General features: G+C 38.0%; 1 non-coding gene across 1 annotated transcript; it reads right to left on the reverse strand.

Annotated features, from left to right (window-relative positions):
• Positions 1–5,845: 5,845 nt before the first annotated feature.
• On the reverse strand, positions 5,846–5,952 carry LOC141675859 (small nucleolar RNA R71). The gene has a single exon (XR_012556488.1). It is a non-coding gene; the product is annotated as a small nucleolar RNA R71 (small nucleolar RNA).
• Between the last annotated feature and the right edge of the window lie 19,436 nt (positions 5,953–25,388).

The raw sequence follows: 25,388 nt of genomic DNA on the forward strand, positions 1-25,388 counted from the left end.
ACATTGGCCTTTACTTGATGATAATAGATTTCTCAATCATAACCCTTGATCAATTTGACTATAGCCTCTACCTCGTGTTCAGTGTAAGTATGCACTTCAAAAATAATAATACAAAATTCCAAATTTCCCTCATGTGTTAGACTCTTTTCCGCTTTAAGTGCGAACCTTATCGCGATTATTCTAGATCATTATTAGGATACCTTATATCAGGGCCCTTAAGCCGCATAGACGTATCATTCTACTTCACACAAAATCCTCTTTTTATCGTCGAGTATTGCTAACATGGGGCTATTACTAATCTTACCTTCACTTTTTGAAAACCCTATTCTTCGAGTTCATACACACTTGGTCGTTCCCGAATCCATTAAGTACTCATTCTGAAAAAAAATTCGTTCGAACATACTTTCATTAATCACATCAGTATCTTTCATATTATCCTTCTACAATCATATTAAAGATTCGTATGATATGTTCTAAACATGTTATTCATTCTTTACATAATATTAATTACCAACATGTTTCAATTGAACAATCATAGCACTGAGTTTCCAGTCCCAAATTAGAGCAACAGTTCTCAATTGTCCCTCCCATTGTCCATAAGGTAATTAACCTTGGAACAATTATTTTCAAACTAAAAATGTCATTTAGAGCCTTTTAATAAGATTCCAACATTGGATTTTCCAATAATAATGAGTTCTGAACACAAGAAGCCGTAATGCTCAAAAGATATATGAATTGACAGAGAGAATATATTAAGGACTGTTCTTCCATGTCCTTAGAATTTTATGTGATGATATTATTACAGAATGTCCATCGAAAGCAGTGGTTGATGGATAATAACATCATACAAATGAGGATTGTACGATTTCCTCATTGGGAGAATAATTTTCTTTTCGAATAAGGAAAGAAAATCTCAAATAGCGTTATCACTAGAAGGTTAACCAATAATTTTTTAAAAATAATGGTACTCAGTAAGAAGGAATTATATCCCACGATAACAAAGAAGAAGTATATCATTGTTTAGTGACTTTATGGTTTCAAATAAATATTTTTTATATAACCGAAAGAATAGAACATTCAAAGAACAAAATATTTCATAAAAGTGGATATGAATACTTGTTTGAGTGGGCGACCTAGTTAGGTCTCAATTAAAACATTCTTTGAAAATTTCTTCACCAAATATATTTTTGCATATATAATCCATTGTGTAAAAAAAATATGATTGGAAGTGGAACTAGAGAAAAAGTAACTAGTTCATATCAAGAAATATTATCAACCGGCAAGGAAAATGGCCAACTCAATTGGTTTGGCACATAACAACTAGCTAGGATGATTAGCTATATTTTCATTGTATCAATTAAAATTTGAACTAGTTAGGACAATTAACTAGTCATTCATGAGAACATATGCAACTAAGAATATTTCAGTTTTTGCGTATAAAATCTCAAAAGCGTAGCCACTAAATAAATTTGTGGCTACTTGGATGACGAGTTTGAAATAAAAAGTTTTCAAGTTTGGGCCGAGAATTGCAATTATAACTATGAATCGAGGGGTCTTGGCATCGGAACAATTGATAGCCTCTCATTAATATATTTCTTAGTAATAAAACGGTCCACCCAAAGGCGTCTCCATACACATCATCAAATTCTTTAACATAATTGAATTCGGAATACCAATATCAGACTGATGTCGTTGCTGTTAGGAATATGTTATGAACTTGATGATAAATTGAACAAAACACCTTAGTAGATTTAACTAAGTGTCTTTGTAGCTCTCGACGGATGTTTTACTATAGTCCCGATGGATGAACCTTATAGTCCCGACGGATGACCATTGAACATCCATCGAGAGTGTAGCTTATGTAATAATAAGTCTTGTAGCACATTTCTGCAAACAATAATGTATTAGTTGAGTATATGCTATAGGATTCTTTAAGTCATTTTGACTTCTAGATTGATATGCAGAATAGGTTGGCTAATTGTAAATATAAGGTGTCTTGTAATTCTGTAATTCTGTAAGTTCCCTTGTAAGCAGCTGTGTGCTATACAAGCATCACAGAGTTCCATCTTTATATATATATCTCTTATGGATAAGTTCAAATCCACTAGAAAGTTTTAAAGCCTTGTGTTTTATTGCTTTGTGTTTTGATTTCTATTTCACTTTCATTCCGCACTTATTGCAAAATCAAACACAATTATATATTAGTAAGAACATTTTTAAAATCGGAAAAAGAAGCCAGAATTACATTCAACCCCCTTCTGTAATTCTTGTTGCATTGATTGGGAATAACAATTGGTATCAGAGCAAGCTCTTGAAGAACAAAGAGTTTAAATATCATAACAATTAACAAGATGAATATAAAAGATGTTGGAGTAAAGATTCCATTTCTGGACAAAGACAACTATCACCATTGGAAGGTGAAGATGCACCTGCATCTCCTACTCAAGATGAAGCATATGTGGACTGCATTGAGAAAGGTCCACATGTCCCTATGAGAACTGCTACAGGAAATGAAGCATCAGTCCCAAAACCAAAAGCAGAATGGTCAGATCCAGACAAAGAACACGTTCAAATGGATAAAAAGGCCCTGAACATTTTGTTTAATGATGTTGACAATGATATGTTTGACAACATCATAACCTACAAGACTGCTAAGGATGTCTGGGATACAATTCAAGTTATATGTGATTGAAGGAATTTACGGATGAACGGAAGCGTGATATAACAATTATTCCGTAAAAACCATGTATCGCACATATAAAAAACGTATAAATTAGAAAAACGGAGGAATCGTAACCATACCTTGAAAAATCGAAGCTTTATAAATCCGGTTGCTAGCAGTTGCTCCTCAGTGTGTGAAGCACTCTATCGGTATCCACCAAGAATGATCCTCTTCGATGAAGCTTTTTATAAAACTGAGCTTTTATAAAAATGGAGTTTTGGGAGAGAGAGAGAGAGAGAGGAAGAAGATGGAAGCTAGGGTTTTCACAAAACCAAGTATGTGTTTAGAATGAGCCGTCTCATTCTAGTTATAGGGCTCTCCTAGGGTTTTATAATATATCATTATATATATATTAGCCCCACATTTTATCTTTATAAAATGCTTTAATAATAATTAAAACTATTTTAATCATTATTCCTTTTTCTAAACTATTTAGAAAATTATTCTCTCTCTCATTATTTCATCAAAGAAAATATTCTTTTATGGTGAAACCCTGTAGGTTCAATATTATGCTGGTAGTAGAAATAAATAATAATAAACTTTTATTAATTATTTACATGAATACTAAAATTCACTAAATATAATTAACTGATTAATTATATTTATTCTACATCGTGAGTGATGCTTCTCAACATATCGCAACTATCCGGATAATATGAATTCACTACTTAGAATACCAAGAACCTGTCAGTGACTAGTTACCGTACAATGAATTCCTTCTACCCTTGTAATATCCTGATTAAATACAAGGCATGGATCTCGTGTCAGGCCTATCAAATTTAATCATATGATTTCTTATTCATAATGCAAAGTTCATACTAATGCAAATTAGAAACTCCTTTCTAATTTCATACACTCTGGCCAGAGATTCCAGAACTCGCATACTAAGAATAACATAGGATATTCGCTTCCTATACTAGAAGGGGTAGATCCTCTATTGACGTTAACTATCTCTATACACAAATCCCTATGCCCAGAATAGACCTAATGGATGTTGATAAGTGGCATTTTATACCACTTAGAACGTCTTAAAATGGCTTAAATTGGTGTCTTGAAATCAAGTATTTTGTGTATTTGATGCGTTTTTCTAGTGTTTATGCATTTCAGGGTATTAGTTGCATTTCGGGGGAGGAATCATCAAGAATAAGCCTTGGCATGTGTTCACCATTGCGAGAGGAAAGGAATGGGCAGATTACGGCGAAGAAACGGAGCAAGCTTGGAATTTTTCCAGTAGGGTCCTGCGCGCCCGCGCAGCAATGCTGAGCGGCCGCGCAGAAGCCTGCGCGGCCGCGCAGAAATGCTGAGCGGCCGCGCAAGGTCGGGGAAAAAGCTGAATTATTTTAGACTTCTACTTCTGTGTGGATTCCAACTTCTATGTAATCTGAGTTTTATGGGACTATTATATAGGTAGTTTTGAGACGTTTTCACAGAGAGTATTAAAGGGATTATGTTTTAGATTGTGTTTTACGCAAGAAGTGAAAGAGATAAGGAAGAAGACCGATTTAGCACACCGCAACGAAGAGGAAGCATATATTCTTGTGATTCTTGTTTTGTTGTAGCGTTGGATGCTAGTTTTCTTGCTTTGACTTATTTACTCTTGTGACGTACTCTGTTTTAATATAATTAGTGTAGTTATTATTTTCTTGTGTTGTTTGTCATGATTTCATATGAACCCATGATGGCGATAAGTTCTATTATGGGCTAATCGTGATCATGGGGTTACAACGGATTTATTATGGAATTCTTTAGTTAATTGTTTAATACTTTAGTGTGTGATGATTGCATGATATCTAGTATTGGTTGTGCGTATTCGTCTTATGTGCGTCGCGAACATATAAGATAGGGTGTTAATCTCTTGTGAAGCGACGGTGGATCTTGAGATTTAGAACTTGCCATGCTAGCATAGGTTCATGTACGTTGTGCATGATTAGTGGGTAACTCTAACAGTTTTATTTGCCCTATGTAATCAAAAGGGATAACTTGTGCTTAAATCGTTGTGTTGTCAATTTCTGTAGACATATAGGAACTCAACATAATTGATGACTATTCAACTTCTATCTTAATTGTGGATGTTTGGTAGAATGGTATTAGTACAACGAAAGTTGGCTTTTATCAGTTTTGTGTTATTCGATTAATATCATCACTGTCACATGCTAAAGGTAATAACAATGGCTATAGAAGGAAGTAATAATGAAGTTGTGATCTCATGAGTGTTTTATTATTGATAAATTGAAATGTTAGTTAAGTGGTTAGTTGAGTAGTTAATTATAGTTAATATTTAGTCAACAATTTTAAGTGTTATTATCTTAACATTGAGAAGTAATCATACATTGGTGAGTGAGTTTAATTAGACAATAATTTAGTCTGAGTCTCTGAGGGAACGAACTAGAAAGTATTCTATATTACTTGCGAACGCGTATACTTGCGTGAATATTAGTGCGTGTTTTCGCCCTAACAAGTTTTTGGCGCCGCTGCCGGGGACTCGGCGTATTTGTTTAGTTTATGTACTTACCATCATTGGTCATTAGGACTCAGTGATTAGGACGTAGTAGTTTCTTACTCTTTTCGGTTGTGTTTCAGGTACTTTAGCAAGCGTTTATGCAAACTCGTTCTCGTGCCCGCAAGAGGACTTTAGATACAGCTGAGGAGACATACGAAGTTCTTGATATTCCGGAGAAGTTAGATTTTGAGGATTCGGATTCAGGAACTGAGCAGAAAGAACCAGTAAACATGGGAGATCGTATTGTTCAAGCTGATCCAGCTCTTATGGATTTTTCTCGGCCTAAAATTGATGACATTCAGTCAAGCATCCTTCATCCGGCTATTCAAGCTAACACCTTTGAAATCAAGCCGGACACTATTTAGATGGTGCAGAATTCTGTTTCTTTTGGAGGAGTGGCAACTGAAGACCCCAACATGCACATAAGGAATTTTGTCGAGATCTGTAGCACTTTTAAGTATAATGGCGTGACTGATGAGGCTATCAAGTTGAGGCTTTTCCCATTCTCACTGAGGGATAAGGCTAAAGACTGGTTACATTCTGAACCAGCTGGGTCCATCACTACGTGGCAAGATCTTGCGCAAAAGTTTCTGGTGAAGTTTTATCCAATGGCAAAGACTGCTGCTATGAGGAGTGCTCTTACTCAGTTTGCGCAGTAACCTATAGAATCTATGTGCGAGGCTTGGGAACGCTACAAGGAAATGTTGAGAAAATGTCCACATCATGGAATGCCGGATTGGATGGTGATCACTGGTTTTTATAATGGTTTGGGGGCCCAATCTCGGCCCATGCTCGATGCAGCAGCTGGAGGAGCCTTATGGGCTAAAAGCTATACTGAGGCGTATAATCTTATAGAGACGATGGCTGCAAATGAGCATCAAAACCCAACTCAGAGGATGACGTCAGGCAAGGTCGCAGGTATTCTGGAAGTTGATGCAGCCACCGCTATTGCAGCCCAGCTCCAAGCGCTATCAATGAAGGTTGATTCTCTGGCTACGTATGGAGTTAATCAAATAGCTATGGTTTGTGAGCTTTGTGCAGGTTCTCATGCTACGGATCAGTGTTCTCTTGTCAACGAATCTGTTCAGTATGTGAATAATTATCAGCGACAACAGCAGCCTGTGCCAGCGACCTATCATCCTAATAACAGAAATCATCCAAATTTCAGCTGGGGAAATAATCAGAATGCTATTCAGCCACCATATCAGCAAGGAGTGAGTAAACAGTTTAACCCACCTGGATTCCAGCAACCACATCAGTATGCTACAAGGCAATCATATCCTCAACAGGGAAGTGCAGCTGCACCTACTAGTGCTGATTTTGAGGAACTTAAGCTGTTGTGCAAGGGTCAGGCGGTTTCTATCAAGACCTTGGAAAATCAAATCGGTCAATTAGCCAATGCAGTGCTCAATCGTCAACCTGGCACTCTTCCCAGTGACACGGAAGTACCAGGCAGGAAGGAAGCTAAAGCGCAATTCAAGGCTATTACCTTAAGGTCTGGAAAAGTAGCTGAGGCTGAAAAGGCAAAAGAAGTAGAAGCTGAAATTAGAGAAGAAGAATCTAAGCAAAAGGAGAAAGCGGCGGAACCAAGGAAGACTACTGTTGAACACACTCTACCTGAGGCTAATACAGGGGAGAAACAGCTCTATCCTCCACCACCTTTTCCTAAGAGATTGCAGCAACAAAAGCTGGATAGACAGTTCGGGAAGTTTCTGGAGGTGTTCAAGAAACTTCACATCAATATACCTTTCGCTGAGGCTCTGGAACAAATGCCTAGTTATGCGAAGTTTATGAAGACTATTCTTTCAAGGAAGGTGAAACTGGATGACCTTGAAACCGTTGCTCTCATGGAAGAATGCAGCGCTGTTCTGCAACAAAAGTTACCACCAAAACTGAAAGATCCAGGAAGCTTCACCATTCCTTGCACCATTGGCAATCTAACTTTTGACAAGTGCCTTTGTGATTTCGGAGCAAGCATTAATCTGATGCCGTTGTCGATCTTTAAAAAGCTGGATCTGCCTGATCCAAAACCCACATACATGTCGCTACAATTGGCGGACCGTTCCATTACTTACCCAAGGGGCATAGTTGAGGATGTGCTCGTCAAGGTGGATAAGCTCTTCTTTCCAGCAGATTTTGTTATTCTGGATTTTGAGAAAGATAAGAAGATTCCCATAATCTTGGGGAGGCCTTTCTTGGCTACTGGCCGTACCTTGATAGATGTGCAAAAAGGGGAACTTACTATGCGGGTCCAAGATCAGGATGTGACCTTCAACGTATTCAAGGCAATGAAATTCCCTACAGAAGATGATGAGTGCTTAAAAGTGGATGTGATTGATTCCGCGGTTACTTCGGAACTCGAGCACATGCTAATGTCTGATGCATTGGAAAAGGCCTTATTGGGGGATTTTGACAGCGATGATGAAGATAGCAATGAGCAATTACAATATCTGAATGCTTCTCTATGGAAGCGAAAGCTGGACATACCATTTGAATCTCTTGGTACTTCTGACCTTAAGAATGCTGAAAGGAAGCTCAAACCATCAATAGAGGAAGCACCTACCTTGGAGCTCAAACCATTACCTGAACACTTGAGGTATGCTTTTTTAGGTGATTCATATACGTTACCTGTTATTATTTCATCTGACCTTTCAGGTAGTGAGGAAGACAAGCTCTTAAGGATTTTGAGAGAATTCAAATCTGCTATAGGATGGACCATAGCAGACATCAAGGGGATAAGTCCTTCATATTGTATGCATAAAATTCTGCTAGAGGAAGGTAGTAAGCCAACTGTGGAACAGCAACGAAGACTGAATCCCATCATGAAGGAGGTGGTGAAGAAAGAAATTCTGAAATGGCTAGATGCATGCATCATTTATCCTATTTCTGACAGCTCGTGGGTGAGCCCCGTACAATGTGTACCTAAGAAGGGAGGTATCACTGTGGTCGCAAATGAAAAGAATGAGCTCATCCCTACTCGAACAGTTACAGGATGGAGAGTATGCATGGATTATAGAAAATTGAACAAAGCCACAAGGAAGGATCACTTCCCCCTTCCATTTATTGATCAAATGCTTGACATATTAGCGGGTCATGAGTATTTTTGTCTTCTGGATGGTTATTCCGGGTATAATCAGATTTGAATTGCACCAGAGGATCAGGAAAAGACTACCTTCACTTGTCCATTTGGCACATTTGCTTTTCGTAGAGTTTCGTTTGGATTATGTGGCGCCCCGACCACCTTTCAGAGATGTATGATGGCTATATTCTCTGACATGATTGGAAATAACGTCGAAGTGTTCATGGATGACTTCTCCATCTTTGGACACTCATATGATGAATGTTTGAATAATCTGCGCGCCGTACTCAAAAGATGCGTGGAAACTAATTTGGTGCTTAATTGGGAGAAATGTCATTTTATGGTGCTTGAAGGCATTATCCTTGGGCATAAGGTCTCTAGCAAGGGTCTGGAGGTGGACAAGGCCAAGGTGGGAGTCATTGAAAATCTTCCCCCACCTAATTCTGTGAAAGGAATCCGTAGTTTTCTTGGTCATGCGGGTTTTTATCGGCGATTCATCAAGGACTTTTCAAAGATATCTAAGCCGTTGTGCAATTTCCTTGAGAAATATGTGTCTTTCAAATTTGATGATGAATGTTTGGGAGCATTCGAGACTCTCAAGAAGAGTTTGATCACTGCACTAGTTATTACAGCACCAGATTGGACAGAACCGTTTGAGATGATGTGTGATGCGAGTGATTATGCGGTAGGTGCAGTTCTGGGACAACGCAAGAAAAATCTCTTCCATGTGGTCTACTATGCGAGTAAGACTTTAAATGGTGCCCAATTGAACTACACCACTACTGAGAAGGAGCTTTTGGCTATAGTCTTTGGCTTTGAGAAATTTCGATCTTATCTGCTTGGTACGAAAGTAACAGTATTCACTGATCATGCAGCTATTCGCTATCTGGTTTCTAAGAAGGATTCGAAGCCGAGACTCATTCGTTGGGTGCTTTTACTTCAGGAATTTGAGTTAGAGATCAAAGATAGAAAAGGTACTGAGAATCAAGTAGTTGACCATCTCTCTAGGTTGGAGAATCCCGATTCTACTTCACAAGATAGGACGTCAATCAATGAATCTTTTCCGGATGAGCAGTTGTTTACAATTCAGGAGGAAGAACCATGGTTTGCAGATATTGTAAACTATCTTGTCAGTAATATAATGCCTCTTAATTTGACATCCGCTCAAAAGAAGAAGTTTCTGCATGAGGTGAAGCGGTATATGTGGGATGAACCATATTTGTTTAGACAGGGAGCTGACCAGATCATCAGGAGATGTATCCCGTTCTGTGAGAGGAGGGGATATTACGAGACTGCCATTCTACGGTTTATGGTGGACACTATGGAGGTGAGAAGACGGCAGCTCATATTCTGCATGCAGGTTTTTTCTGGCCTACTTTGTTCAAGGATGCTCATCAGTTTGTTTTAAGGTGTGATCGTTGCCAAAGAGTGGGAAATTTGTCAAGGAAGGATGAGATGCCATTAAATGTGATGCTTGAAGTCGAGGTCTTTGATGTGTGGGGAATCGATTTCATGGGGCCTTTTATCGCGTCTTGCAATAATCAGTACATCTTGCTGGCAGTCGATTATGTCTCAAAATGGGTCGAAGTTAAAGCTTTACCGACAAATGATGCAAAGCGTTATAATGTGAATCATCGAGTAGCTACTGCCTATCATCCGCAAACAAATGGTCAAGCGGAAGTGTCTAACAGAGAGATAAAGCGCATTCTAGAGAAGGTTGTTTGTCCGTCAAGGAAGGATTGGTCTTTAAAGCTCGATGAAGCTGTTTGGGCTTACAGAACAGCATACAAAACTCCACTAGGGATGTCACCATTTCAGTTGGTGACGGTAAGGGATGTCATCTACCAGCGGAGCTTGAGCATAAGGCCTACTGGGCATTGAAGAAATTGAACCTGGATTTAGGTGCAGTTGGTAAGAAAAGAATGCTTCAGCTTAATGAACTTGATGAATTTCGACTTCAAGCGTACGAGAATAACAAAATGTATAAGGAAAAGGTGAAGAGGTGGCACGATAGGAAGCTACATCCTAAGTTATTTGTGCCAGGGCAACAAGTTCTTTTATTCAACTCTCGGCTCCGACTTTTTCCTGGGAAGTTGAAATCAAGGTGGTCAGGACCTTTTATTGTCAAAACTGTGTTTCCACATGGAGTGGTGGAAATTTTTGAGAATGATTCGGACCAAGCATTCAAGGTTAACGGTCAGCGGTTGAAGCACTACTATGGGGACATGGCAAACCGAGGGGTGGTTAGTGCCATTTTGTTGACTACTTGAGAAAGGTACGGAACGTCAAGCTAATGACGAAAAAGAAGCGCTGTGTGGGAGGCAACCCATGAATTGTTGTTACAGGAACCCTTAGAAGTTAATAACCTATCCAAAAACACAAAAAAATCAGAAAACAGGGGCTGAAAAAAAAAAATTCCAGAGACCCTCTGCGCGGCCGCGCAGCTTGCTGCGCGCCCGCGCAGAAATGCTGAGCGGCCGCGCAGGGGTCGAGTTCCAGAAAAATTTTTACAGTTCAGAAAAAAAAAACAAACAAAAACACAAAAATAGTTTTAGCCCATAAACCCACGAATTGTTCCCACTACCCCATCATTTTAGCCCTTAATTCCCAAACCCTAATCTAATCCACACCCTATATATACATACACCTATCCTACATATCTCCCACAAAACTTCCTACACTTAAACCCTCTCACAAACATCAAAAATCAGTTCTTACACACTTCTATTCATGAATCAATGGCACCCAAGAGAGCACGCACTATTGACAGCAGCAGCACAGTTCCTACTGCTGATTCATCGAGGGGCACTGCTGCAAGGCCTCGGTTAACTGACAGAGCTGCAGAGGAGGAGTACACTAGGCTGTTGGGGAAGCCGATTCTGAAGGAGAGGGGGTTTTTACCATCAGGGAGGGATGGTGAGTTGTTGCCCATGATTGCAGAGAAGGGGTGGATAGCTTTTTGTGAGTCACCCGAAGCAGTACTGATGAGCGTTGTTCGCGAGTTCTACGCGAACGCGAAGGCTGAAAAGAATGGGTTTTCTGTAGTCCGTGGGCTGACGGTTGATTATCATCCTGCGGCGATTCGCCGTGTGATTGGACAGCGAGAGAGGAAGCCCGAGGAGGAGAACTGGAATGAAAAGACTGCTGAGGATTTTGACTTGGATTTGATTTGTGCGACTCTCTGTCGACCGGGCACAGTTTGGAACCGCAGTCCAGCCAATAATGAGTATCGTCACTTTCCGGCGATCACCATGAACAGGTATGCCCGTGCATGGAATGCATTTATATGTGCTAATATTTTGCCTTCTTCATATGCACACGAGGTCACAGTTGAGAGAGCACAGCTGTTGTGGGGAATTCTGAATGAGGAATACTATGTGCACCTTGGTGAGTTTATCTACCAAGGAATTCCGAAGTTTTTGAGGGGAGCAAAGCATATGAACATCCCTTATGCATCCACGGTTACGAAGCTATGCCGAGCAGTGGGAGTGAACTGGCCGGCTCATGAGTAGTTGCAGTTGCCAGCAGCTCCGATAGATTCTGGCACTCTGAATGGGATGCAGGAGTGGACCGGTGGTGAGCCTGAGGAGCATGGGCTGGGTTATCGTCTTCCAGGAGGGCGTCCAGCACGAGGTGCTACTATGGCTAGGCCAGGGCGTGGTGAGGCTGGTTCGTCGAGAGCTCAGGAGGGTGCTGGGATGGGTGATGCCCAATATAGGAGGCTTTCACGGCGGATGGATGCCATGTATGAGACGCAGAGCAGGTTTGCTCAGGAGCTTACCCTTGCGTTAGGGACTGCTTTTCGAGGCCTTGGAGCTGATATCCAGTGGCCAGTTTTTGGTGAGGACTCTGCATACCCACCGCCTGATACTCCACCCACTAAGGGTGATGATGATGATGACTCCGAGTAGGTATACCCTGTGTTCCTTTCTACTACTTTCACTGAGGACAGTGAAGATTTTTAGTTTGGGGGTGGTAGTTAAGGAATATTGTGTGTGTGTCATTTAGTTGCATATTCATGATAGTTTAGTTCATATAGTTGCATAATTTATGCCATATAGTTTTTTTTTATGAATGTCATGTAGCTCATGCATTTACTATGATCCCTTTTGCAATGATTTATTGACTGAATTGTGATATTGATGCGAGTGTAGTGATAGCATTAAAGTGATATTAAGTTGTGTAGGTTGATATGCATGCTAGAAACAATTGTAAGTCCACTATGTCTTAAAGAATGCGTAAGGGCTAGATTGTTGTTATGATTTGGTTGTTTTCAAGGTCAATCTATTTATTATGCTTAGAATTCGATTATAGGTTCTTAGTGATAAAAACATGAAAAGAAAAATTTTTGGAGAAAAAAAATATGGAAGTTGTTGCTAGTTGTGGCTAGGCGTCAAATGGCTAGTAGCCGGCTCGCGTATGTTGCGAGTAGTCTAGGGTTGAGCAAGATGGAGTGAAACGCACTTGCTCAGAAATTAAAAAAAAAAAAAAATTTTGGCATAATTGATCAAGAGTGGGCTCTTTGGTATTCGAGTTATTAAGTTCTTAGGGGACTTTGTGCCTAGTGACCTAAGGCTTTTAGAGTCTGGGATCCGCTAACCTAACGCTCGTTACATGGATACCATTGTATAAGTCTTTTGTGGACCTCACTCATTGCACGGTCAAATAAGCATTTGAGTTGTAAATAAAAAGCACGATTCCGTAGTAAGCTCCAGAGTTCTTGTAGTGTTGTATATCACTTTGTGCCTAGAATTTTTATTCTTTGTATAATCGTAGAATTGCCTTGAGGATAGTCTAGTCATAGTAATTGGTCTAGTTCCGAAGCATATCTGTTAAGCATTTGCACACACCACGTTTCTGGCTGTATGTCCGTTTGCATGAGTTTATTGATCTTTAGTTGTCTAACTGCATTCGTTGAGATGTGGCAATTTGGTTGATTAATTGTAGTAAGGGGGATCGTTGCATTTTCATATAGATTGCATTCATGCATATTTTTATTTGTTTTTGAGTCTGTGACGCTTGAGGACAAGCATCGATTTAAGTTTGGGGGTGTGATAAGTGGCATTTTATACCACTTAGAACGTCTTAAAATGGCTTAAATTGGTGTCTTGAAATCAAGTATTTTGTGTATTTGATGCGTTTTTCTAGTGTTTATGCATTTCAGGGTATTAGTTGCATTTCTGGGGAGGAATCATCAAGAATAAGCCTTGGCATGTGTTCACCATTGCGAGAGGAAAGGAATGGGCAGATTACGGCGAAGAAACGGAGCAAGCTTGGAATTTTTCCAGTAGGGTCCTGCGTGCCCGCGCAGCAATGCTGAGCGGCCGCGCAGAAGCCTGCGCGCCCGCGCAGAAATGCTGAGCGGCCGCACAAGGTCGGGGAAAAAGCTGAATTATTTTAGACTTCTACTTCTGTGTGGCTTCCAACTTCTATGTAATCTGAGTTTTATGGGACTATTATATAGGTAGATTTGAGACGTTTTCACAGAGAGTATTAAAGGGATTATGTTTTAGATTGTGTTTTACGCAAGAAGCGAAGGAGATAAGGAAGAAGACCGATTTAGCACACCGCAACGAAGAGGAAGCATATATTCTTGTGATTCTTGTTTTGTTGTAGCGTTGGATGCTAGTTTTCTTGCTTTGACTTATTTACTCTTGTGACGTACTCTGTTTTAATATAATTAGTGTAGTTATTATTTTCTTGTGTTGTTTGTCATGATTTCATATAAACCCATGATGGCGCTAAGTTCTATTATGGGCTAATCATGATCATGGGGTTACAACGGATTTATTATGGAATTCTTTAGTTAATTGTTTAATACTTTAGTGTGTGATGATTGCATGATATCTAGTATTGGTTGTGCGTATTCGTCTTATGTGCGTCGCGAACATATAAGATAGGGTGTTAATCTCTTGTGAAGCGACGGTGGATCTTGAGATTTAGAACTTGCCATGCTAGCATAGGTTCATGTACGTTGTGCATGATTAGTGGGTAACTCTAACAGTTTTATTTGCCCTATGTAATCAAAAGGGATAACTTGTGCTTAAATCGTTGTGTTGTCAATTTCTGTAGACATATAGGAACTCAACATAATTGATGACTATTCAACTTCTATCTTAATTGTGGATGTTTGGTAGAATGGTATTAGTACAACGAAAGTTGGCTTTTATCAGTTTTGTGTTATTCGATTAATATCATCACTGTCACATGCTAAAGGTAATAACAATGGCTATAGAAGGAAGTAATAATGAAGTTGTGATCTCATGAGTGTTTTATTATTGATAAATTGAAGTGTTAGTTGAATGGTTAATTGAGTAGTTAATTATAGTTAATATTTAGTCAACAATTTTAAGTGTTATTATCTTCACATTGAGAAGTAATCATACATTGGTGAGTGAGTTTAATTAGACAATAATTTAGTCTGAGTCTCTGAGGGAATGAACTAGAAAGTATTCTATATTACTTGCGAACGCGTATACTTGCGTGAATATTAGTGCGTGTTTTCGCCCTAACAAGTTTTTGGCGCCGCTGCCGGGGACTCGGCGTATTTGTTTAGTTTATGTACTTACCATCATTGGTCATTAGGACTCAGTGATTAGGATGTAGTAGTTTCTTACTCTTTTCGGTTGTGTTTCAGGTACTTTAGCAAGCGTTTATGCAAACTCGTTCTCGTGCTCGCAAGAGGACTTTAGATACAGCTGAGGAGACAGACGAAGTTCTTGATATTCCGGAGAAGTTAGATTTTAAGTCTAGAGTTATCATCTTCTAGATCTCACTATTATAATCTCATTATAATTCTAGAAGCTTTACTCTAAACTATGGAGCATCTTATTTAAAACATTTTAATTGATAAAGCCCATAATAAAACCAAAACAAGTCTTTTATTAATATCAATGAAATCAAATATGAATACAAGAAAGTTCTTCCTAACTCATCATACATGATTGGATTTAGGACAAACACTTTCAATCTCCCACTTGAACTAAAGCCAATCACCCTGGTATCTAATACCCATCTTCTCTTTATGACGATCAAAGTGAATCTGAGATAATGACTTTATGAGTGGGTCTGCTACGTTGTTATGTGTGTCAACTCTCTCAATCTTGACATCTCCTCTTTCAATGATTTCCCTAATCAAATGAAAGCGTCGCAAAACCTGTTTGGAATTTTTATGAGACCTAGGTTCCTTGGCTTGTGCTATTGCGGCGTTGTTATCGCAATTCAATACAATAGGCTCCTCAATGCTAAGAACAACTCCCAACTCATCCAAACAGCTTCTTTTGCAGCCTCACTTGCAGCTATATATTCTGCTTCCGCTGTGGAGTCAGCCGTTGTAGACTGTTTGGAACTCTTCCAACTAATCGCACCACCATTCAGAGTAAACACGTACCCTGACATGGATTTGCTATCATCACTTTCTGATTGAAAACTAGAGTCAGTATAACCCTCTATTTTCAACTGAAATCCACCACCAAAAACAAGAAAAATATCCTTAGTCCTTCGCATGTACTTAAGGATGTTCTTCACTGCTTTCCAGTGGTCTTCACCTGGATCAGACTGATATCTGCTCGTCACACTAATTGAATAAGCAACATTAGGCCTAGTACATAACATCATGTACATGATAGATCCTATTGCTGAAGCATAAGGAATCTTACTCATACACTCTCTTTCCTCAGGTGTCTTAGGAGACATCTTTTCGGAAAGGGACACTCCATGGCTCATCGGTATGAGACCTCTTTTGGAGTTTTCCATTTTAACCTTTTAAGCACTTTCTGGATGTATGTACCCTGGGTAAGACCTATCATTCTTCTAGATCTATCTCTATAGATCTTCATACCGAGAATGTAGGATGCTTCTCCCAAGTCCTTCATAGTGAAGTTCTTCGATAGCCACACTTTGACTAATTGTAGCATCGGTATATCATTTCCTATAAGAAGTATGTCATCCACATACAATACAAGAAATGTTACCGCGCTCCCACTAACCTTCTTGTAGACACATGGTTCATCTATGTTTTTGATAAAACCAAAATCTTTGATTATCTCATCAAAATGGATGTTCCATCTACGAGAAGCTTGCTTTAAACCATATATGGTTCACAGCAGCTTACACACTAGGTGTTAATTTCCCTTGGAAAGAAAACTCTCTGGCTGTGTCATATACACTTCCTCTTCAAGTTTCCCATTGAGGAAGGCCGTTTTCACGTCCATTTGCCAGATCTGATAGTCGTAGTAAGCAGCAATCGCAACCAAAATCCGAATTGATTTTAACAGGGCTACAGGAGAAAAAGTTTCATCAAAGTCAATCCCTTGCCTTTGTCTGACTCCTGTTGCCACGAGCCTGGCCTTATAGGTCTCCACCTGTCCATCTGCTCCAATCATTCTTTTGTATACCCATTTACACTCAATAGGCTTCACACCCTCAGGTGCTTCAACCAAAGTCCGTACTTGGTTGGTATACATAGATTCCATTTCGAATTTCATGGCACTTTGCCATTTCTCTGAGTCAACACTACTCATAGCCTCATTATAGGTCATAGGGTCGTCATCATCAATGATTGACAACTCATTGTCATTCTCAATGACAAGGCCATAATACCTCTCAGGTTGGCGAGACACTCTCCCTGACCTACGAATGGGCTGTTCCACAGAAGGTTGTTCATTCTGAATAGGTGTTTCCACTTGAACCGTAGTAGTTTGTGCTTCTTGAACTTCATCAAGTTCAATTTTGCTCCCACTGTTTCCTTCAAGGATAAACTGCTTTTCCAAGAAGGTAGCATGTCTGGAGAAAAACACCCTATGATCGGTGTAAAAGTAATACCCTAAAGTCTCTTTAGGATATCCCATAAAACTATATTTTACGGATCGAGATTCCAGCTTATCTGGGTCAACTTTCTTGACATAACCTGGACATCCCCAAATCTTAACGTGTTTAAGACTCGGTTTCCTTTCTTTCCATATCTCATGTGGAGTTTGAGGAACAGATTTGGAAGGCACCTTATTCAGTAAATATGCTGAGGTTTCCAATACATAACCCCACAGGAATACTGGAAGATTTGCATAGCTCATCATGGACCGAACCATGTCTAACAAAGTTCGATTTTTCCTTTCAGATACCCCATTCAACTATGGAGTATATGGAGGAGTCCACTGTGAGACTATACCTTTTTCTTTGAGATAATCTAGAAACTCTCCATTCAAGTATTCACCACCTCGATCTGATCAAAGAGTTATAATACTATGTTTGGTTTGTTTCTCCACTTCATGCTTATATTCTTTGAACTTTTCAAAGGCTTCAGACTTGTGTTTCATCAAATACACATATCCGAATCAAGATCGATCATCTATGAAAGTAATGAAGTATAAAAATCCACCCATGGCTTGCGTAGACATTGGTCCACATACATCTGTGTGTACCAATCCTAGCAAATCTGCAGCCCTCTCTCCATGTCCATTAAATGGAGATTTGGTCATTTTACCCAATAGACAAGACTCGCATGTAGGATATGATTCAAAATCAAAGGGGTCAAGTAACCCTTCCTTATGCAATGTTCGCAGTCTATTTTCACTAATATGACCAAGTCTGCAGTGCCACAAAAAAGTGAGATTTTCATCATCCCTTTTTCTTTTATTAGTATGTTCAATTTTTAGTAAATTATGGTCTACGTCACATACATACAGACCATTATTTAAAATACCACTTCCATAAAGAACGTTATCTCTAAGAATTGAACATTTATTATTCTGAATAACAAACGAAAATCCAGCCAAGTCTAACATGGGAATAGAAATAATATTCCTCACAACCGAGGGAACAAAATAACAATTATTTAAAACAATAGTCTTGCCCGTAGGCATATGTAAATGAAATGATCCTACAGCTTCAGCAGCAACTCTTGCTCCATTTCCCATCCGTAGAATCACCTCATCTTCCTCAAGAGTCCTACTTCTCCCTAGTCCCTGCAACGAATTGCAAATATGAGAACCACAGGCGGTATCTAATACCCAAGTAGAAATTTGATTTAATGACATATTCACTTCAATCATGAACATACCTGAAATGAAAGCGGTATTCTCACTACCCTTCTTCTTCTTCAATTCTGCAAGGTAAACCTTGCAGTTCCTCTTCCAGTGCCCCACCTTATTACAGTGGAAGCAAACAACTTTGCTCTTGGGGTCTTCAGCTTTTGGTGGAACAGGCTTTTTCTCACCTACTTTCTTCTTCTTGGAAGGGTTCTTCTTTCTTTTCTTAGGATTGGAACCTTCACCAATTAGAAGAACAGAGCTCTTCTTAGAGGGAAAATTCGATTATGCAGTCTTTAACATGTTGTGAAGTTCAGCCAAGCTGACATCCAGCTTATTCATGTGAAAGTTCACAACAAACTGCGAGAACGAACCCGAAAGTGATTGCAAGACCAAGTCTTGGCTCATCTCCCCATCCATGGCAAAACCAAGTTGTCCAAGACATTCAATCAAATTGATCATCTTAAGTACATGGTCATTCACAGATGATCCCTCAGACATCCTACAAACGAACAGCTCCTTCGATATCTCATATCGAGCTGTCCTCCCTGCCACATCATACAACTCTTGTAGATGTATAAGGATAGTGTGAGCATCCATATGCTCATGCTACTTCTGTAGCTCAATGTTCATGGAAGCTAGCATGATGCATTGAGCAACATTTGCATCATCTATCCACTTATGATACACAACATGTTCATCATTATGTGCATCGCTAGCAGGTTCAGTAGGCTTAGGTGAGTCAAGCACATATTCCAGCTTCTCAACCCTGAGAACAATTCTCAAGTTTCGAAGCCAGCCAACAAAATTAGGACCAGTCAACTGAGTGATAGTGCAGGAGACATAACGTATATAGTAAATCTGAAAATGATGAACACATAGCAACACTTAGCAAATATTCAATTTCATTTCAAAACACTATATGAATCGGGTCTTTATTCATAAGTGGTTCCCACTAGTTTATCTAATTTATACAACCCCATTAAGTGAAAATTAAACATTCATAATGCTAGTGGGAATAGGGATCCTACATTCCATCACACAACCTCGGCTGTAGCACGAAACGTCATGTGATGTTCAATAGGCAGACAACTCTTGTCAATTACATCTTATGTTATTCCCTAATAAAACTTTAGCCTCTTGAATAATTGAGTCACGGATGTAGCATGACAGACTCAATATTCTAAGTCAAATCTAACCCAACATTTCGTACAATTGAATCAGTCTCCAACGGCCCACAGCTGCAGCACGTAACGACCTTTAGATTCTAATTCAATGTACACATCTCTATATAATAGACAAGAATTTCTTATTTCGAAATCAAAGCCCTCGGCTGTACCACGAAACGACAATGATTTAAAAATAAGTACTTTCTACCATGTTGGAAGGCTTTGACCGACACAAGCTCGTAGTGTCATTGGCCAATTACTACTTGATATTATTTAATTTTAGAGGGATTATATTATGTTACAATCATAATCATATTATAAAGAGATTCTTCCTTTTAAATTAAATATTTCAAATCAATAATCGATAATCAGATGATTTCCAGATCGGGGGAGCATTGTCAAGAGGCGTCACTTAGTACCCCTTTCTTATAGATCGTAATCTGCTTTTGACAGAATCATCCTTTCTCTTAAAATTGAAAATTCATATTTAATTACGTGTTTCATAAACACAAGAATCTCATGATTGTATTCATAATATTATTGTTAAGGCAGGGAATGATTCATATTCTAGATTTTCTAGAGCACGCCTTATTTTGATTTAAGTTCACCTAAATCTATCATTACATGGTAAACATAGGCATATATCTCATATATAAAAATAAATAAATAAGTAAGCATGCAAATAATATCATGTCACACATTGATATAATGATGTATGGATTTATTATAGCATTTAAAAGTAATTAAAACATGCTTTAAAACACTTTCGGGAATATAAACAGTTCAAAAATTTTATATAAAAAATATTTGACCACTCCATTAGATCCGTCTCGGAAAAATGAATCCAACGATATATTGCACGCCTAAAACGGAGTTACGAAACTCCCAAAAAATCAAATTTAATGTGGACAGACAGGCTGTAACGCATTAGAGGAATGCGTTACAAGGGCTGTAACGCATTCCGGTAATGCGTTACAACACGGTTAGGCCAATAATGTGTGTAACGCATTCCGTGAATGCGCAACAAGGTGTAACGCATTCCAGGAATGCGCGACCACCCCCCCCCCCCGCGTGCGCTACACGCGCCTGCACAGCCGACCGTTGCTGTTGTTCAATTTTTTTTCTTTGTTTTCTTCTTGCCGTTTCTTTTGCTAACTGCTGTTACAAAAAGAGGAGTAACCCCCTTCCTTTACTCCCTCACTTAATAACCTTTATTAATATGTTATAATTTTAATTTTATTATTAATAAATTAATTAACATTTAATTAATAAATTAATAAAAATCAAAATAATATAATTTCTTAAATCAGGCAGTAGCAAAAAATTATCAAATTAGCCATGGGTCCTTGTGCAAATTTTAATCATATTTATTCACATGCATAATTATTTCATGAATATTAATTAAAACAATTTTTAAAAATTCATAACAAATAATCTACACATCACAAAATTATGAAAAAAATACCTAGATGATCTACAATACTTGTAGAACCCAGATCAGTAGTCAAGATCTTATGCAAAAATTATTTCAAATTAATTCATAATTAAATTTAAATAAACTTGCAAAAATCATAATAAATCCATACATGCATAAAAAAATCTGAATTTTTTTATAGGAATCTCTATATGCAAAACCTAGCTCTGATGCCAATGAAGGAATTTACGGATGAGCGGAAGCGTGATATAACAATTATTCCGTAAAAACCATGTATCGCACATATAGAAAAATGTATAAGTTAGAAAAACGGAGGAATCGTAACCATACCTTGAAAAATCAAAGCTTTGTAAAACCGGTTGCTAGCAGTTGCTCCTCAGTGTGTGAAGCACTCTACCGGCATCCACTAAGAATGATCCTCTTCGATGAAGCTTTTTATAAAACCGAGCTTTTATAAAAATGGAGTTTTGGGAGAGAGAGAGAAAGAGAGGAAGAAGATGGAGGCTAGGGTTTTCACAAAACCAAGTATGTGTTTAGAATGAGCCATCCCATTCTATTTATAGGGCTCTCCTAGGGTTTTATAATATATCATTATATATATTATATCATTATATATATATTAGCCCCACATTTTATCTTTATAAAATGCTTTAATAATAATTAAAACTATTTTAATCATTATTCCTTTTTCTAAACTATTTAGAAAATTATTCTCTTTCTCTATCTCATTATTTCATCAAAGAAAATATTCTTTTATGGTGTGACCCTATAGGTTTAATATTATGCCGGTAGTAGAAATAAATAATAATAAACTTTTATTAATTATTTACATGAATACTAAAATTCACTAAATATAATTAACTGATTAATTATATTTATTCTACATCGTGAGTGATGCTTCCGTACAATGAATTTCTTCTACCCTTATAATATCTCGATTAAATACAAGGCATGGATCTCGTGTTAGGCCTATCAAATTTAATCATATGATTTCTTATTCATAATGCAAAGTTCATACTAATGCAAATTAGAAACTCTTTTCTAATTTCATACACTCTGGCCAGAGATTCCAGAACTCGCATACTAAGAATAACATAGGATATTCTCTTCCTATACTGGAAGAGGTAGATCCTCTATTGTCGTTAACTATCTCTATACACAAATCCCTATGCCCAGGATAGACCTAATGGATGTCCTTGAGACTAAGGACTAAACCAAAGCACAGTTCATTATATACAAGATAACTTTAACGATCTCAAGTCTAAGGACACTTGTACAACTATCACTCAGTGAATAACTATTGACACGTGAGTAATCTCCATTAGTTGTTCAACTTATCGAGTCATGTTCAGTGAACTTATTCCCTTATAAGCACCTACATACTAGCTATAGTGTCACCACACAAATGCGTGTGAGAACAGACATCCTCCTGAAAGGAGCAAACATAGTATGTACCAATCTTTGCGGATCCACTAACATCTGATTAGTTATCCTATGATCAGGAACTGTTTAAGTCTAGAGTTATCATCTTCTAGATCTCACTATTATAATCTCATTATAATTCTAGAAGCCCATAATAAAACTAAAACAAGTCTTTTATTAATATCAATGAAATCAAATAGGAATACAAGAAAGTTCTTCCTAACTCATCATACATGATTTGATTTAGGACAAACACTTTAAGTGATGGGACTGAGCAAGTAAGGGAGAACAAGATGCAACTCTTGATTCAGCAATATGAGCATTTCTATAGTGAAGAGAGTGAGTCACTCACTGATATTTTTAGTAGATTCCAAAAACTACTGAATGCTCTAAAACTGCATGGAAAGGTCTATCAAACAAAAGACTCAAACCTCAAATTCCTTAGATCTCTGCCAAAGGAATGGAAGCCAATGACAGTCTCATTAAGAAATTCTCAAGATTACAAGGAATTCACCTTGGATAGACTGTATGGTATTCTAAAAACCTATGAGCTTGAAATAGAGCAAGATGAGAAGATGGAGAAAGGAAGAAAGAAGGGAGGTTCCATTGCATTAGTTGCTAAGCAAAAAAAAGAAGGAGATAAAGGTTGAAGCTGTTGAATCTGCACCGAACTTAAGAGTTTGTGAAGGCAATGGAAAGGGACTAGTAGCTGAACATGAAGACCAGCGTAGTCAAGATGACATGGATGACATAGATGAACATCTTGCTTTTCTATCCAGGAGATTTGCCAAGCTCAAATTCAAGAAGAATTTCGGAGCAGCCAAGTCAAACAGAAACATGGTTGATAAGTCTAAATTCAAATGTTTCAAGTGTGGCTTGACAGGTCATTTTGCTAGTGCAAGGATGAGTGAAGCGATGATGGCTTGTATAGAAAGCCTGATTCTGGAAAGAAGAAGTTTGAGGCTGTTGATTACAAGCAGAAATACTTTGAGTTGCTCAAGCAAAAGGAAATGGCTTTCATTACACAAGAAAATGACTGGGCTGCAGATGGATTGGAAGAGGATCAAGATACAAGCTATGTCAATCTAGCACTTATGGCCAAATTAGATGAAACAAAAACCAGTTCATCAAGCAATCAGGTAATCACAACAAACCTAGCATATTTATCTAAAGCTGAGTGTAATGATGCCATAAATGACATGTCTACTGAACTATATCATTTGCGTGTTACACTTAAGTCTCTCACCAAAGAAAATAGTAAAATTAAAGAGAACAATATATTTTTAAGTGAAAGAAACAATGTGCTAGAGACTCAATTTGTTGAGTTTGAAAAATTGAAAATAGAATGCAAGATTGCTAAGGATGATCTAACTGAATCATTAAAGAAAGAGGAAATTTTAAGAAAGCAACTTGAACGAGAACATGAAGTGATTAAGGCATGGAAATCATCTAGAGATGTCCATGCTCAAATGACTAAAGTTCAAGGTATAAAATCTTTATGTGATGCAGCCTGGAAAAAGAACAAGGAGAAGCTTGATTCCAATCTGGTTGAAGGACTTTTAACTGATGTGGATTCGACGGATGATGAAAATTATTCGTCGAATAATCAAAAGGATTATTCGTCGAGAGACAATGAGCCACATCCGTTGAGTATAAGTAAACCAGTTAGCAAAGCTAAACTAGCTAAGTTGAATGAAAAGTATGGATCAGTTTCTAAGAACTTTGTTCCAGGAGAAATAAGTCAAGTTAATAAGAACAAAAGAGTCAATATAGGTCATCTGTCTATCAAGCCATTGAATGACAGATTGGAGAAAATTGAAGTGAAAGCAGAGTCAAAAAGGAAAAACAATAGAAATGGGAAAGTAGGAATTAACAAACATAACAACTACACACCTGATAAATATGCACCAAGAAAAATCTGTGTTAAGTGTGGTAGTGTTAATCATTTGTCTTTTAATTGCAAACATGCTATGCCTGCTCCTATGTCTGCACCACCTTCATTTCCCAGCATGCCTACAATGCATGTTAATGTTATACCTGCACATAATTTGAATGCACAGTATGCTAATATGCCATTTGCACAATATCAATATTATGTTGCATTTAGTATGCCACAAATGCCATTTAGCATGCCTTAATGGAATAACATGTTTGCACAAAGTATGCTTTTTCATGTTAACCAATTTGTGCATGATAATTCTGCAATGATGAATGGTTTCAAAGGTCCAACTCATATGACAAAGGATGAATCTGAAATACCCAAGTCAAATGAGGTCAAACCTAAGAAACCAAAGAAAAAGGCTAACAAGACAGGACCCAAGGAAACTTGGCTACCAAAATCAAATTGATTTTATTTTGATGTGTATAGGGAAACAGAAAGAATTTTTGGTATATGGATATTGGTTGCTCAAGGCATATGACTGGAGATTCTACCCTGCTCGCTGGTTTTAGAGAAAGAGTTGGCCCAAGTATTACTTTTGGAGATGAAAGCAAGGGTTATACTGTGGGACATGGCTTGATTTTAAAAGATAATGTCATTATTGAGGAAGTTGCCTTAGTGGATGGTCTTAAGCAAAATTTGTTGCGTCTCAGCCAACTTTGTGATAGGGGCAACTGAAAGCGATGTGTCCTAAGTCTAATCATGTATGATGATTTAGGAATAACTTTAATGTAATATGTTTTGATTTCATTGATATTAATAAAAGACTTGTTTTGGTTTTATTGTGGGCTTTATCTATTTAAGTGTTTAAATAAGATATACCATAGTTTAGAGTAAAGCTTTTTATGGATTATGATGAGATCATAATAATGAGACCTAAAAGATGATAACTCTAAACTTAAATATTTCCTGGTCGTAGGATTACTAACTGGTAATTAGTAATCCGCAAAGATCGGTACATATTATGCTTGCTTCATTATGAAGGATGTCTGTTCTCATAGACATTTCTGTGGTGACACTGTAGCTAGTATGTAGGTGCTTATTATAGAATAAGTTCACTGAACATGACTCACACAGATGAACAACTGATGGAGTTC

The sequence above is a fragment of the Apium graveolens genome, chromosome 7 (genome assembly GCF_009905375.1).
Source record: "Apium graveolens cultivar Ventura chromosome 7, ASM990537v1, whole genome shotgun sequence".
NCBI classification, from domain to species: domain Eukaryota; kingdom Viridiplantae; phylum Streptophyta; class Magnoliopsida; order Apiales; family Apiaceae; genus Apium; species Apium graveolens.